Source organism: Pelophylax lessonae (assembly GCF_965119305.1).
Source record: "Pelophylax lessonae genome assembly, chromosome: 5".
In the NCBI taxonomy this organism is placed as follows: Eukaryota; Metazoa; Chordata; class Amphibia; order Anura; family Ranidae; genus Pelophylax; species Pelophylax lessonae.
Genome location: NC_138772.1, coordinates 317,063,818 through 317,079,641, shown reverse-complemented (window position 1 = coordinate 317,079,641; position 15,824 = coordinate 317,063,818). Strand labels below are relative to the sequence as shown.

The window sequence follows — 15,824 nt, the reverse complement described above, 5'->3', positions numbered from 1 at the left end:
CAGCGTCCAGAGAAGGGCAACAAAACTGATAAGGGGACTGGAGGACCGCATAATGAGGAACATATACATTGAACTTATTGTCCCTAGAAAAGAGACGCTTAATAGGAGACATAATTTGCAATAAACAAAATATCTAAAATGGTGATCCAAACATAGGGAAAAAAAAACGATTCAGTCCCAGGCCACTTAAAGCGGAGTTCCACCCGAAATTTATACTTACCTCCATCTTCTCGCTCCGGGTCACCTGAAAAACAAATGGATAATCGCAATTTTTTTTTTTTTTACTTACCTTTTAGAGAAAATATACTCACCTTACTTCCTTCTTCCTCCCCTCGGCGGCCACGGCGATTCGTCACTTCCTGGCTTTTGCAATGATTCCTGGGAGCTGAACTTCATCGCTCCCAGGAATCATTGCGCCTGCACCAGCCCCGACGTCAGTTCTGGGGCGCGTGCGTCATTCCCTTCTAAACAGCTTCTGGGCATGCCCAGAAGCTGTGGAGGGATGACGCGCGCGACCCGGAAGTGACGTCGGGGCCAGTGCAGTGCATCGTGGGACCGAAGAAGAAGGAAGAGGACCGAAGAGGACGCGGAAGAGGATCGCGCTGGCTTCAAGCTGCCCACACCTGAGATGGCAGCGCTGGACAAGACATTTTCAAGGTAAGTATTTCTCCTGAAAGGTAAGTGCAACCCGGGACAGATCAGAGGCTAGCCATTGTGGAATGTGCTAGCCCTGACTGTCCCGGGGGTATTTTTATAAAAAAAATGTATAACCAGGGTGGAACTCCGCTTTAAGAAGACACGGGGGCCATTCACTGAAGTTGGATAAGCGGTTTAATCACAAACTGCGTAGGGGATTCTTTACGGTTAGTGTCAGTGGAGAGTTTCATTCAGTTCAAAAAGCTCTTAGATGGGCATCTTAGTGAAAAACATAATGGAGGGATATGGGAATTGGTACCGACAAATGCATATAGACTCATACGCCCACACAGGTTGGACAGACTTGTGTCTTTTTTCAACCTTACAAACTATGAAACTATAGGATTGTAGTTGCACAGCTGAGCTGATCCTACAGTAATAGCCAGTGGTGGCCGGTTTATAGGGGGCGCAGGGGCGCCGCCCCCAATCAGTGCAAAGCAGCAGCCGGTCCGGTTGTCGTGAGAGAGCCAGCCCGAGCCCAAGAGCAGGAGGTAAGTGATTCAATGCAGCCTTCTAACCCAGCCCATGGCAATGCCTTAACCAGGGAGTCCAGAATTAACTTTGCCCTGCTGGCCATTCCACTGCGCCTGGAAAGTGCCTTTGTAAATTTAAACATCCTTTAATGGCAACCTCTCCTTTTGCCCTGTTTGTAATATAAAGTTCTTCTTTAGGAGATTTTCCTACCTACTGTGCCATGCCTGTACCTACTGTGCCATGCCTGTACCATCACCTGTGCCATGCCTATACCATCTCCTGTATCATGACCTGTGACATGCCTGTACCATGACCTGTGCCATGCCTATACCATCACCTGTGCCATGCCCTGTGCCCTGCCCTTACCATGACCTGTGTGTCATGCCTAAACCATCTCCTGTACCATGAACTGTGCCATGCCTGTACCATCACCTGTGCCATGCCTGTACCATCACCTGTGCCATGCCTGTACCATCACCTGTGCCATGCCTGTACCATCACCTGTGTCATGCCTGTACCATCACCTGTGTCATGCCTGTACCATCACCTGTGTCATGCCTGAACCATCACCTGTGTTATGCCCTTACCATGACCTGTGCCATGCCTATATCATCTCCTGTACCATTACCTGTGACATGCCTGTACCATGACCTCAAAGTCACGCAATTATTTACCGCGAAGCAATACCTATTACATTTTTCTTTTTGCGCCCCCCCCCCAAAAATTGAGCACCAGCCGGCACTGGTAATGGCACTGACATACTCACTAAGGCCATGCACAAACTTTGCACTCTGGTGTGCTTTATGAGGGTTGACCACATATGGCTTTTTTTGTGTCATGCATCTCAAAACAGACAATGCATGATGTGCATATATTAACACCGTCCCAAATACAAAATTAACAATACAAAAGGCTAAACACATTGTGGGTGCGCTCAAAATTCATAGCTGCCTTGACTCTTATATAGTATGGGCCTCCCACTATGAGTAATAAGGCAGAAGCAGTAAATGTAAATTAAAGATGAAGAAAAACTGCCACATAGCCTAAAAGTACCCTCAGTCAGCTAGGTTTCTTCTCCCATCAGCGGCCAATGATGAAGAAAATAAATCAGTGGTGCAGGCCAATATATCTGAACCTAAAGGCAGTTGTGAGGGAGTTCTTCCTAATACTTTGTGCAGTCATGGATAATAGCTCTTCCTTCATTAGATATAAAAAGTAACCTAATGAGTGTCTATATGAAACTACACTTTTGAGTCAGATCCTAAATGTTTTTCATGCATCTCGAATTTTGGTGCAAAAAAGTCTCAACCCATTTAATTTATGGCTTTATCTTTGTGATAGGTAAGGGGTAAGGCTGGCCATACATTGGTCGAATTCCAAAATAATTTTTTCTTTAGAAAATCTTAACTAAGAATTTTAGTTTGCATTTCGCACCATTAGTGGACCGCAGCAATGGCTGATTTTCATGCTGCCATCAAATTTGAGTGATCAGGCATGTTGGAAATTTTTTGAAAAACTCTTGATTTTTAATCAATAATCGGAGAATCGTGTGAGAAATAACATTGAAAAAGAAATGCACAGGAGCACAAGAAAAGAAAATTCCCAGAAAGAAAGAAGATTCCCAGTCACAAAAATTATTTTCTGCAGGTGAAATTGAAGGCTTGGTTGGTGAAATTTCTAAATCAATGGTGGCACCATCGGATCCCAAAACGCACAAAATGTCTAATTTTAAAAGAAAATGTGTTCAGAATTCGATCCATGTATGGCCTGCATAAGTTAAGGTTCAATTTATGTTTCTATTATATTGCTGGGTGTGTGTGACAGTTTACTTTCCAGGTCTGGTGATTTTCTTTTTCAGCTTTCAATATAGTTGGCACCAAAGCAGTTGTGCCCTAAAGGTCTGTGGATAGTGGCTGCGTTTCCCAGATGTATTATTATTCCTTCAATGATTTATGTGAGGTGTGGTTGGCACTGTACATCTTGTACTGCAATAGAGGAATGTATAGTACAGGCACTGTTCTACTTTCTACTGTGCTCAAGGGCTTTTAAAGGAAGTCACCTGCTGCACTTAACAGATACAACCTGTTTCCGCTATTGTTAGGCATTTGCTATATAAATACACTGGGTATAGAATAGAGTCACCCCCTTTAAAACAATCACATTTTCTCCCCAGGATATTGTACCTCTTTCGATCACTCCCGATACAGATAACTAAAAGGGAAACTGCAGAAGCTTCAATCCAAGATAGTTCAGTTTATTTGGGGCACCAGAGGACCCAGACTCCCACGGAGGGTCCTTTTCAGAAGCCGCTTACAAGGGGACCTAGGGGTCCCCCTGCTTTGGAGATACTACCAGGTGGCCCAACTGGCACAATTTTCAGTAGTTTATGCTATGGGGGGCAGACCGGATTGGGTTGATATGGAACGACAAGCGGTCCCTAATCACACTATAGATTTCTTGGTCTGGGCCCCTCCGCGCAGGAGACCTCCTGTATTGGCACCTTCCCTCTCTCACTCTATAGCGCTGTGCGATAGGCTATATACACATCCTTCACTTATCTCGGCTCACAAACCCCTGACACATATTTTTAACAATCCGGACTTTGTTCCGGGACTAAACATAAGTGCTTTTAGATGGTGGACCAACAAGGGACTATTCAGGATAGGACACTTCCTCTCACCTCAAGGCCCCTTGTCGGTCGCACACTGTATGAGTAAGCTTGATATGCCTTCCTCAGAAAAATTTAGGTTACACCAGATTAGACATTTCCTATCTTCCATGGTCGCAGGTTAAGATGTCGAACCCCGGGCCACTTCCTATGAATGCTGGTGTGCACAAGCTCAAGTCCAGAGGGGAGGTATTTCGTTGATTTATAGGGCTTTGATCGACTCACCTGACAAGCCTGGAGCTATCGTGGGAACCGGACACCTGGAACTCCATTTTCCGGAGGGCTTTTAAAGGTATTTTGAACATGTCTCTAGTAGAAGCTAATGTTAAGATTATTACTCGTTGGTACCTTGTTCCCACCCGTGTAGCCAGAATGTACCCGGGCACTGATCCTCTTTGCTTTCGCGATTGCGGACATCAGGGTTCCTTGCTCCATATTTGGTGGGAGTGTCTGCATATCCGTAGTTTTTGGAATAAATTGTTTTGTCTGATCCGCAAAGTCACAGGGCTTCCAGCTCCCAGGACCCCGGAAGTAGCGCTGCTTCTTGGCTCTGGTGTAAAAGGGCCCAGAACCAGGCTGAAGCTCATGCACTTCATGTTGTTGGGGGGGAAGCTTACCTTGGCTCGGGCGTGGACGTCCCCCTCGGTCTCTATGGGGGCGACCAAACGCAAAATCTCTTGGATCATGACCCAGGAGAAGATGGTTAGCATCTTCCGTGACAAGCAAGCGGAATTTGAAGCCGTATGGGAACCCTGGTGTCTGTACATCTCACCTCCCTCATCCTAATTATCTGACGGGAAGAGCGGTTGGAGTTATTTTGTATTTTCTCCATCCTGTCCCTTCTCGCATCCACTCCAGCATCTCCATCCTTTCTCCTATCCCCTTTCTCTTCTTGTGTTCTTTCCTTTTTTTCCTTTCTGATACTCCATACTTCCTCCTTTCTTGTGGCTTATAGGGCATCTGCCTCTCTCAGGACCTATATCTTTGGAGGGTGATTATATGCAAACCCAGTTCATAAGATTCAGGGTGGGGGGGGTTCCCCTTCCTGGTTTGCAGAGGGCAATTGTAACTTACATGGAGGTCCTAGGTTTTGTTTTTCTATGCTTCGTTAGCGGGCTGGGACTCTGTTATGGTCTTCGGACAATTTAGTAAACATGCCTATCTCGTTTTGCATTGTTGCTGTTGTTATCATTACGAAGGCCCTTCCCAAGTGGGCTCTGTATATGTCACATTGTATACCTTACTTATGCAATATTCCCTGAGATTGTATGTTATTATTCTACATATGTCTTACAAAATAAAAAACATTTGCAAGTAAAATAATCACATTTTGATGCTTTGCAGCCTTAAATGAAGACAGACACAATTTTTGTTTTATCCAGCTGTATTTACTAGTGCAACTTTGAACATTAAGTGTCGGTTCACATATATGCAATGCGGGAACTCTGCGAATCCACTGCAGGTTCCCACATCGCATTCAAATCACAGGCAGTTCACACTGCCATATGCAAATCGCTGGGTATGTCAATACAAAGTTAACAATACCCCCAGATCAGTTCGCATATCGCAGTGTGAATCGGACATGAAACGGGTCACATGGGTGTGAACCACCATGCAATCCAATTCTGCTGGGGACCCAAAAAAGGGTCCTGTGTGTGTTCTGTCTGAATGCGATGCCAATTCAGCCATACAATTGTATGGCTGAATTCACATTGCACAGACATCATGTGATTTGCAGAGCAGCGTGCTTCGAATCACATGCGATGTCTGTCATCGCACTAAGAGCCGATTCACATAGGCGCGACCCGACTTGCCGGGGCGACCTGTGAAGTCGTGGTGCGCAGCTCGCACCGTGACCTCGGAGCGGCATGCACAGACTTCATATCATTGAAGTCAATGCAGGTCGCCCCAAAGTAGCTCAGGACCCTTTTTCTAAGTCGGAGCGACTTGTGTCGCTCCTATTAGAACGGGTCCTGTGCTAATCTATGGCAGACGACTCGCGGCGACTTGTCAGGCGACCAGGTCGCCTGACAAGTCGCCCCAGTGTGAACCGGCTCTAATGTGAACCGAGACTCAAGTAAAAAGATATAACATCAACATGTCAGAAATATTGCAGAAACGTGCAAAGTTCGTAGAGACATATCCCAATAGACTAAAGACTGTAATTAAAGCAGAAGGTGGCTCAAAAAAATACTGACACGTTGTGTTCTATCCTTCACTTGGATGTTATAAGCTGCACTAACAAATACAGCTAGATAAAACAAAAACTGTGTGTCTTCATTTCAGGCTACAAAGCAACAGAATGTGAAAAACTTGAAGGGGGGAGGGGGGGTGATTATTTTCTATACCCACTGAATATCCTTTCCAGCAATTTATCCATAAGTTGATGTAAGAAATGTATTTAGTATGTTGCAGATTGTCGTAAAAGTGCCCATGTGGAAATTGGGTTTTGTATGACCATTGATAACATAGTGGCACATTGGAAATTTGATAGGACATGATACATTTTGTTAGTGTTATATTGCATTTTACAAAACTGGAAAACAGAAATAAAATTATCAGGAACCCATAGATGACACTATTGCGTTTGATAAGACAAATGGAACACTAACAAATAAAATCTGATATAGGCACTTTGTATATTGCCATTTATCTGGTTACATAATTTTGTGTCTTTATAGCAAACTTGACATACATGTTTATCTTCTGTACAACTACAGTTCCATTGAAAAGTGATTGGCTCCAACCAACATTAACCACTTCTGGACCAGAAGGTTTTCCCCTTTAATGTCCAGGCCATTTTTTGCGATATGGCACTGCGTTACTTTAACAATTGCGTGGTCGTGCGACGCTGTACCCAAACAACATTTATGTCCTTTCTCCCCCCCCCCCCCCCCCCCACAAATAGAGCTTTCTTTTGATGGTATTTAATCACCTCTGCGGTTTTTACTTTTTGCGTTCTAAACAAAAAAAAAAAAAAGTGCGGCAATTTTGAAAAAAAAAAAAATATATTTTTTTACATTCAGCTATAAAAACACAGCCAGTTAATTTTTCTTTTAATCAAATTTTTTTCATCAATTTAGGCCAATATGTATTCTGCTACATATTGTTGGTAAAAAAAAAAAAATTACAATAAATGTATACTGATTGGTTTGCACAAAAGTTATAGCGTCTACAAGCAATATTTTTATGGAATTATTTATAATGGCGGAAATTAGCGACAAATCAGACTGACACTTGACACATTTTCGGGACCGGTGACACCAATACAGTGATCAGTGCTGAAAAAAAAAAAAAAAAAACAACACTGTCACTGCATTAATGACACTGCAGGGAAGGGGTTAACATCAGGGGTGATCAAAGGGTTAAATGTGTCCCTAGGGGGTGCTTACTAACTGGGAGGGGGGGGACAGATATCCATCTTGTTCCTTTGCAGTATGGCGATCTGCCTTGTTTACATAGGCAGACCGCCGTTCTGCCTCTCCCAGGAAGGATCCCGAGTGGCTGATGGACATCGGATCCTCTGGACATACTGATTGACCTCCCCTCTAGCCAATCACGGTGCGATCATGCCTCCAGCGGCACGAATGTGCCATCCAGATGCTATGTTATGAAATTATGTACAGGTAAGTCGTTTCGCGCAATAGAACCACACTGCCACAGTAAATATACGGCGGGTGGTCGGCAAGTTGTTAGGAAGCATGACTTTATTTATATACTACAACAAAACATTATGACAAGTTATATATTTAGCCATCCAGAGTAGGGATGCACAGTTGCCAGTTTTTTTTAAACCGAGTAAGAGCCGGTTCACACTGCCGCGACCACTAAAGTCGCCTCATGAGGATGGACTTCTAGCGCGACGACTTTGTAGGACTTTGTATTTGGCCAATCAGAATATGATGTGTTGTGACCTAATTTCCCTTTTTTTTCCTGGCATTTATCGGGCATTTTTTGGGCGTCTTTGGAGGCAGGCATGTCTTTAGTGTCTGGGGGGTCTAAAAAGTGTACCTGTGAAGTTTCAGCTCTGTAGCATGTCCAGAACCCCCCAAAAATTAGCATTTTTCTTATAATTTTTATTGGAACATGAATACGGCTTCTCTGCACCCGGCGTTTTTTCTTGCGGGCATTTATCGGGCATTTTTGGAGGTAGGCATGACTTTTTTTGGATTTAGTGTCTGGGGGGTCTAAAAAGTGTACCTGTGAAGTTTCATCTCTGTAGCATTTCCAGAACCAAAAAAAAAAAACATTTTTCTTATAATTATTAAATACAGCAGTGTGGGTTCAGTGTGGGTTCTGGACATGCTACAGAGCTGAAACTTCACAGGGAGACTTTTTGGACCCCCCAGACACTAAATCCAAAAAAAGTCATGCCTGCCTCAAAAAATGCCCGATAAATGTCTGCTAGAAAAAAAGCCAGGTGGAGAGAAGCCATATTAATTTTCTAATAAAAATTATAAAAAAAATGCTAATTTTTTGGGGGCTCTGGACATGCTACAGAGCTGAAACTTCACAGGTACACTTTTTAGACCTGTATTAATGTTCTAATAGAAATTATAAGAAAAAATGCTCTTTTTTTCTTGTTCAATACCATTTTTATGGAAAGTCAGATCACAAATCGCTTCAATTAAGATAAGGAGGCGACTCCCATTGAAGTATATGGGACAAGTCGGATCACAAGTCGTCTCAAAGTAGTACAGGACCCTTTTCTGAAGTCAGAGCGACTTCAGTAGTGCCACTTAAAGCGGAGTTCCGGGCACAAAATTCAATTTCTAATAATTACTGCATTGTATTCCTTACTCTCCGCTGAGTCAGAATTGGATATTCCCATAGTTTTTTTTTTTTTCACTTACCTGTTTACAGAGGTTTGTATACTCACCTTTCAAAGGACTTCCTCCCTCCTGTGCCTCGGCTCTCCTCGTCACTTCCTGCCGCAATGTGTCCTGGGAGCTCTTCCTCGGCCCTCCCATGATGCACTTTGCAGTCACATGGGCGGCCGACCACTGTTCTCATTTCTTGACTCACAGGCCTACGCCCACTGGAATCAGGAAGAAGGGAAGACATTTCCCCACAAAGGACTCGGCAATCCACAACAAAGATGGCGCCACACATCAGAAATTATATAAAGTAAGATTTTATTCTTGCAAACTCATTATTTCACCATTCTAACCAGGATTAGCGGATGTATCGATGTGTAAGGGTGATTGTTAGGGGGAGATTGAAAAAAAAAAAACGATTCTGTGCCCGGAACTCCGCTTTAAGACGGCACTCATTCATTAACATTGCTTTTGTTATGTCAAGCGACCTGGGGGACACAAGTCGCCTCATAAGTCGCCCTAGTGTGAATGGGCTCTGAGTTCGTGTACCGATAGTTTTTCTAATGTACCGATACACTATATTACCAAAAGTATTTGAATGCGCACATAAAAACTTTAATGGCATCCCAGTCTTAGTCCATAGGGTTCAATATTGAGTTGACCAAACCCTTGCAGCTATAACCGCTTCAACTCTTCTGAGAAAGCAGACTACAAGGTTTAGGAGTGTGTCTATGGGAATGTTCTACCATTCTTCCAGAAGCACATTTGTGAGGTCAGGTACTGATGTGGACGAGAAGGACTGGCTCGCAGTCTCTGCTCGAATTCAACCCAAATGTGTTCTATTGGGTTGAGGTCAGGACTCTGTGCAGGACAGTTAAGTTCCTCTACCCCAAACTCGCTCATCCATGTCTTTATGGATCTTGCTTTGTGCACTGGTGCGCAGTCATGTTGGAACAGGAAGAGGCCACCCCCAAACTGTTCCCACAAAGTTGGGAGCATGAAATTGTCCAAAATGTCTTGGTATGCTGACATCTTAAGAGTTCCCTTCACTGGAACTAAGGGGCCAAGCCCAACCCCTGAAAAACAACCCCACATCATAACCCCCCACTCCCACCACCTCCATCCTCTAGAAGGGCAAATACAACGGAATTTAGATTTGGTAGTTAATAGTCCCAGAGGCTAATGGGTAAAAGTTCAGAAAGCTGAAGTGCTACAATAACTACAGGTTAGTACAAGTAATGTGCAAATCATGTTTTCTGACCCCGTTTTGCTAAACTTTCACACATTTTTCTTTCACCCCATATTTGATTTTTTCACATTCACTCTATCACAGTGGTTTCTGTTTATCTTTATTCAAAATTTGCCTAATATTTACCTGTATGAAATTGTCATCAAACAAAATTCACACACAAGAAATGCCCAGGAGGAGAGAAGCACTGCCCTAGTGGGAAGGGGAGTAGGTGGTTGCCCACTCCCTGGTGAACTGGCATTAGGGGTTGATTACATTACACCAACCAATCAGAACAACATTGGATGTGTTTATCATAAAAAAATATTTAAAAATGAAATAAAAAATGTAGGTCACAGCTGTAATCAGAACTTTTTTTTTTTTTACATCGCAGTAAGACTTGGATCAGACAGGAGATAATAAATTATGTCATTTTTTTGTTATAAAATATCTCATCTGTTACCACAAGGCTCTGTTCTATCAGGAGATGGATTAGGGACATTGGAGGGGAGGATCACAGAAGACAGGATCAAACACCCTTTTCACAATGCGCAGGATTAACCCCTTAGGTTCCACAGTGAGTATAACATGCATGCTTTACTGCATATACAGACTGATTTTACTGTTATGGGTTTAGAAACATTTTAATTTGTTCCCTAGAAGCACTACTTTATTTCAATGATCAAATCCCAGTTCAAGCAATAAGGGTTAGGGGACACAAGTCATTGTGATATAGGGAACTTTTTTAAGCTCTTGTGTTTCTATAATCTAAAAAAAAGGTAGAGACCCAGAATTTTTTTAAACCAAAATGCCAGTTTCCCCTACCTGCCCTATCCCCAAGGTCTCACACCTTATTCACCCTATGTAAATATTTTTTTATGCAGTCTTCAGGACTGGATCGGTGACACCATAGAGTTGATTTACTAAAACTGGAGAGTGCAAAATCCGGTTCAGCTGTGCATTTTAGCCAATCAGCTTCTAACTTCAGCTTGTTCAATTAAGACAAAAAAACCTGGAAGCTGATTAATTTCAATGCAAAGCTACACCAGATTTTGCACTCTCCAGTTTTAGTAAATCAACCCCCATGGGTCATTTTTTCCTTTGCAAGAGGTGGCAACATCGTGTAGCTATTGCTCAATCCTGGTGTACTGGAAGCCCAGGCTGTGTGATGATTCATTCTCACCAGGGGTGTGCGAAAGACAGCTGGGGATCCCAGAATGTGGGAGTGTGACTCAGAATGGAAAGTTTAGGGGATTAACGCTGACAATAGGTGATCATTGCAGCTTTTTTTTTTTTGTAAATTTGCAAGATAGCACCTTTAACACCTTCCCACCTGACCTATAGTACAATGATGGCCAGACGGGAGCATTGTTCTGGGAGGATGTCATGATGCTGTGCCAGAATACAACTCTAATGTGGCTGCGCAGTGGCTCAGTCTGTAACCCCCTATGTCCATTGGACACAGCCGATGACTGATCGCTGTACCAGCCTGCTGCCAGTCCAGTGACAAATCACAGCAGATCACATGACAGTTGTAAACAATGGATGAATTCCTTTCATGCCATCCATTGAGTTGCTAGCTGTGATTGGTCACAGTGATCACATGGTACAGACAGGGCCAATCACCTCCCATCTGTACTATGTGTATAGCTTTGGCCAGTCATAGCTGATTACAACAAGAGACTGTGAATGAACCAGTTTCATTCAGTAAAAATTGTTGCTTATACCAATCAAATTTACTGGTAGAAGCAATCATAATATGTTAAAAAAAAAAGAATAATCCCGATCTCTTCCCCATAGTAGTACAGCGTTACTATGGTAACACTGTATTGCTCTAGTCAGTGTTAAAGAAAAAAAAAATTATAAAAAAAAAAAAATAGAATAGAATAAAAAAAAAAAAAAAATTAGGATTATTTATTTATTTTTTTTTTTTTTTACATACAAAACTCAGACAAAAAAAAAAAATGCAATAGGAGTTTAAAAAAGTGAAATGTGAATATTGCTGTTTTTTAGACTGCGCACTCAACCACTAATAATGAATAATACTGTTCTATTATATAATAATGATAATATGTGTATAAAAAGATTAAAAAAAAAAAAGAAAAATAGTCCATCAACACCAAAGTGCTCCAACATGATAACGTGATAATAGATAATCCAACTCTTTCAAGGAACAGTGGGGACTGTGATAAAGTGTTAATCCACCACCATCAAATAAAACGCCTACTTACCAGAAGTAGGCCCCTGATGACGTCGGACGTACTGACGAAAGGCGCGTAGGGTAATACAACGTGACACGTCATTTCCTCTAGTCTGGAATTCAGGTGGAACGGCATCCTTGCTGATGATCAAGCTTTTGATAATCATCTGTCTTGTAAGCGTTTTAATGATTATGCGCTAATAATTAAAACGGTAGAATACTACACTGCAGGGTCTTCTTTTTTTTTCTTTTTTTTTTTTTTTTATTACACCTTATGTATAAAAATTCTTGGAGTTCACTGGAATAGTGCCATAAGTGGGAAGTATCCATTTCCATGAAGGAGACTTATTGATCGGATAAGCGTACAAAAACCCTACTTCTGGTGAGTGGGCATTTTATTTGATGGTGGTGGATGAAAACTTTATCACAGTCCATGGTTCCTTGGAAGAGTTGGATTATCTATGATTATGTTGAAGCACTTTGGTGTTGATAGAAATTTTTCTTTTAATTCTTTTTATACACATATTATTATATAATAGAACACTATTATTCATTATGAGTGGTTGAGAGCGCGGTCTACAAAATAGAAATTTTTACATTTCACTTTACTTGGCCTAATATGGCTCAAGGCCAGCTGCTTCACTTTGTTTAAATTTTGGTTCACTTTATCTTATTACGTTTTCGCAGTGTTTGTTTTAATCCAGGGTGCACAGGTAAAAAAAATATTTTTTATTTGTTTAGGAGTTTAAAAAACACACATAAAACCGCAGGTGAATGCGAATCAGTTTTTACCTGCATTTTTTATCCACACAAGAGTGAACCAGCCCTCAAAGGGCAGCAAAGGTGAGTCCTTTCATAGTCCAATGACAAGTCTTCTGGCTTTCAAACAGAAAAGCTGTACAGAGGTATGGGCTGAGAGCCTGAGGACATGTCTGCACTGCAGGAGTCCACATTGCACCCATGATCTACTGATCGTGGGTGCAATGTTTTCCAAGCTTCTGCAGGAAAGAATTTTCTGCAAAAATAGGTGCATATATTTTTTTCTAAAAAGGTGAATGCATCCTTAGGCCCCTTTTACACAGGGAGTCCATCAGGCGGACTCTGTTTTTCTCAGCAGTGGGATCGATCCGCCGATCCCCCGCTGAGCAGGCGGATGGCAGCTCTGTCTCCGCGCTGTGTGCGGAGACAGAGCTGTCAGGTCCCCATTCTTCTCTATGGGGGAATCGGATGAGAACGGACCGTCTGTCCGTTCTCATCCAATCCGATCTGCCAAACGGATGGAAAATAGGGTTTCTATCTGTCCAGATTTGACGGATCGGATGTCAGCGGACATGTCTCCGCTGACATCTGATGCCCCATAGAGATGCATGGGGCATCCGTTCAGATCCGCCTGAAAAACGGACAGGCGGATCTGAACAGTCTGCCTCTGCTTGTGTGAAAGGGGCCTTAACCAATTGCCGACTGCCGCAAGTAGATATACTGCGGCGGTCAGCCCCTCACAGGCAAAGTGATGTATATAAACGTCACTAGCCTGTGAGGCTCTGGGGAGCGAGCTCCCGATGTCCGCCAGTCACTCTGCGATCGTCGCTGCAGAGGGAGAAAGTCAGGCGGCTAGTGTAAACAAGCCACCTGTCATTCTCCCCTGTGTAGAAACAATGATCATACGGTTCTACTATGTAGGACCGTTGATCATTGTTCCTACAGCTCAAGCCACAGCCAATCACAGTTAGAATCACACCCCTAGGGACACACACAGCCCCTCCCTCTCGAATATAGTTAGCCCCTTCACTAACCAGTGTATTTTTACAGTAACAGTGCATATATATAGCACTGATTACTGCAGTAATGTCACTGGTAACCCCAAAAGTGTCAAAAATGTCAGTCAAGGGTCCGATCTGTCTGCCGCAATGTCGCAAAAAAAAAAAAAAAAAAAAAAAAAAAAAAAAAAATCGCAGATCGCCGCCATTACGCGTTTAAAAAAAAAACAAAAATGACAAAAAATCTTTCCCTTTGTTAGTAAACGCAATAACTTTTGCGCAAACCAATCAAAATACGCTTTTTGCGATTTTTTTTTTTACCAAACATATGTAGCATAAAACAAATTGGCCAAAAATGTTAAAAAATTTTGATTTTTACATTTTTTTGGGGGGGAATTTCATATAAAAAAATGTGAAAAAATATTGTTATTTTTGCAAAATTGACGCTCTATTTTTGTTTATAGCGCATGATCAAAAAAAAATCGCACAGGTGATCAAATACCACCAAAAGAAAGCTCTGTTTGTGGGAAAAAAAAGGACGTCAAATTAGTTTAGGTACGGCGTCGCACGACCGCGCAATTGTCCGTTAAAGTCACGCAGTGCCGAATCGCAAAATACCCCCTGGTCAGGAAGGGGGTAAAATCTTCCGGGGCTTAAGTGGTTAAACTGAACAAGCTGAGGCTAAAAGCTGATTGGTTGTTATGTATAGTTGTTCCACTTTTAGTAACTTCCCAAGTAGCATGTCTTTTCTGCAATAAAGAAACTGCCTATGCTGTTATTGCCATGTTTTATATCCGACTGCTCAAATGTTTGTACAAGTTGTCATGTTTATTATCTAAAAAAAAACTCAAAAATGTATTTGTTAAAAAAAAGAAACTGCCTGTCTGCACATTTTTAGTTAAAGTTCCACTTCAGGCTAACTTCTAGATAGGTACATTGTGGACATATGTGCTTACAGGAATTCATTTTTTTCCCCGTCACTGAATCCTCCACACCCAAACACACCGCTTTGGGCTGTTGCCACGGTGCCTGAAAGTATCGTACTGTACTTTCACATGACGCCAAGGTAATAAGTTTGGTGAGGATAAATGATGCTGTGATTTGTAATTAAAAGATAAATCATCCACTCAATTAGCAAATTGCCTATAACTAGCATAATAGAAAACATGACCCTGCCTCATGTACCTCATCAGATATTGTAATATAATAACTGTGCCTGCTCCCATTGTTACAATATGCCAAGAAGAGAAACATCTAGTAAATACTATGGCAGTGTGCCAAGCATACTACCCATAATAAAGGAGTAAAGGTGTGTCATGCAGGTTCTCACCCTCAACACACCTGCTGCTCACATTTTCTAACAAACTGCCATTCCCTGTACAGGAGAGGGACTCTTCATTCTGCAGAACTGTCTAAAGAAAAATAGCACAGCACAGGAGCTCCATGTCTCACATAAGATACACCTTCAATATGTAACCTGGAACTCCCTATTAATATAAATGGGCTCACCTGTCCAGAGAAGTCTCAGGGAGAGGGTAATGCTGGTAGAGCCCACAGACAGATGCTCAGCTACACTGAGAGACACAGAGATCAGGACGCTGGCAGGAAGTGATCATTGCCTGACTCAGGCTCCAGCAATGACCCCGCCCCTCACTGCTGACTAATAGGTGGGAACTGATGTACTGTGTCAGCTGTATACTCTTCTCTAATAATACTGTACTACTGTGCATGGTCTATAGTAATATATGGAAGTATTACAGCTCATACACTGTGTCAGCTGTATACTCTTCTCTAATAATACTGTACTACTGTGCATGTTCTATAGTAATATATGGAAGTATTACAGCTCATACACTGTGTCAGCTGTATACTCTTCTCTAATAATACTGTACTACTGTGTATCTATAGTAATATATGGAAGTGCTGTATTACAGCTCCTACACTGTGTCTGCTGTATACTCTTCTCTAATAATACTGTACTGTG

At 42.2% G+C, this 15,824-nt stretch overlaps 1 protein-coding gene across 1 annotated transcript in view; it reads right to left on the bottom strand.

Moving 5' to 3' along the window:
• LOC309556501 (uncharacterized protein) overlaps window positions 1–15,482 on the bottom strand; it is a 147,318-nt gene extending 131,836 nt beyond the window's left edge. Inside the window, exon 1 of the mRNA XM_082258951.1 lies at window positions 15,350–15,482. The gene's annotated coding sequence lies outside the window, so the exon portion shown is untranslated. The remainder of the gene's footprint in view (window positions 1–15,349) is intronic.
• Window positions 15,483–15,824: the final 342 nt, after the last annotated feature.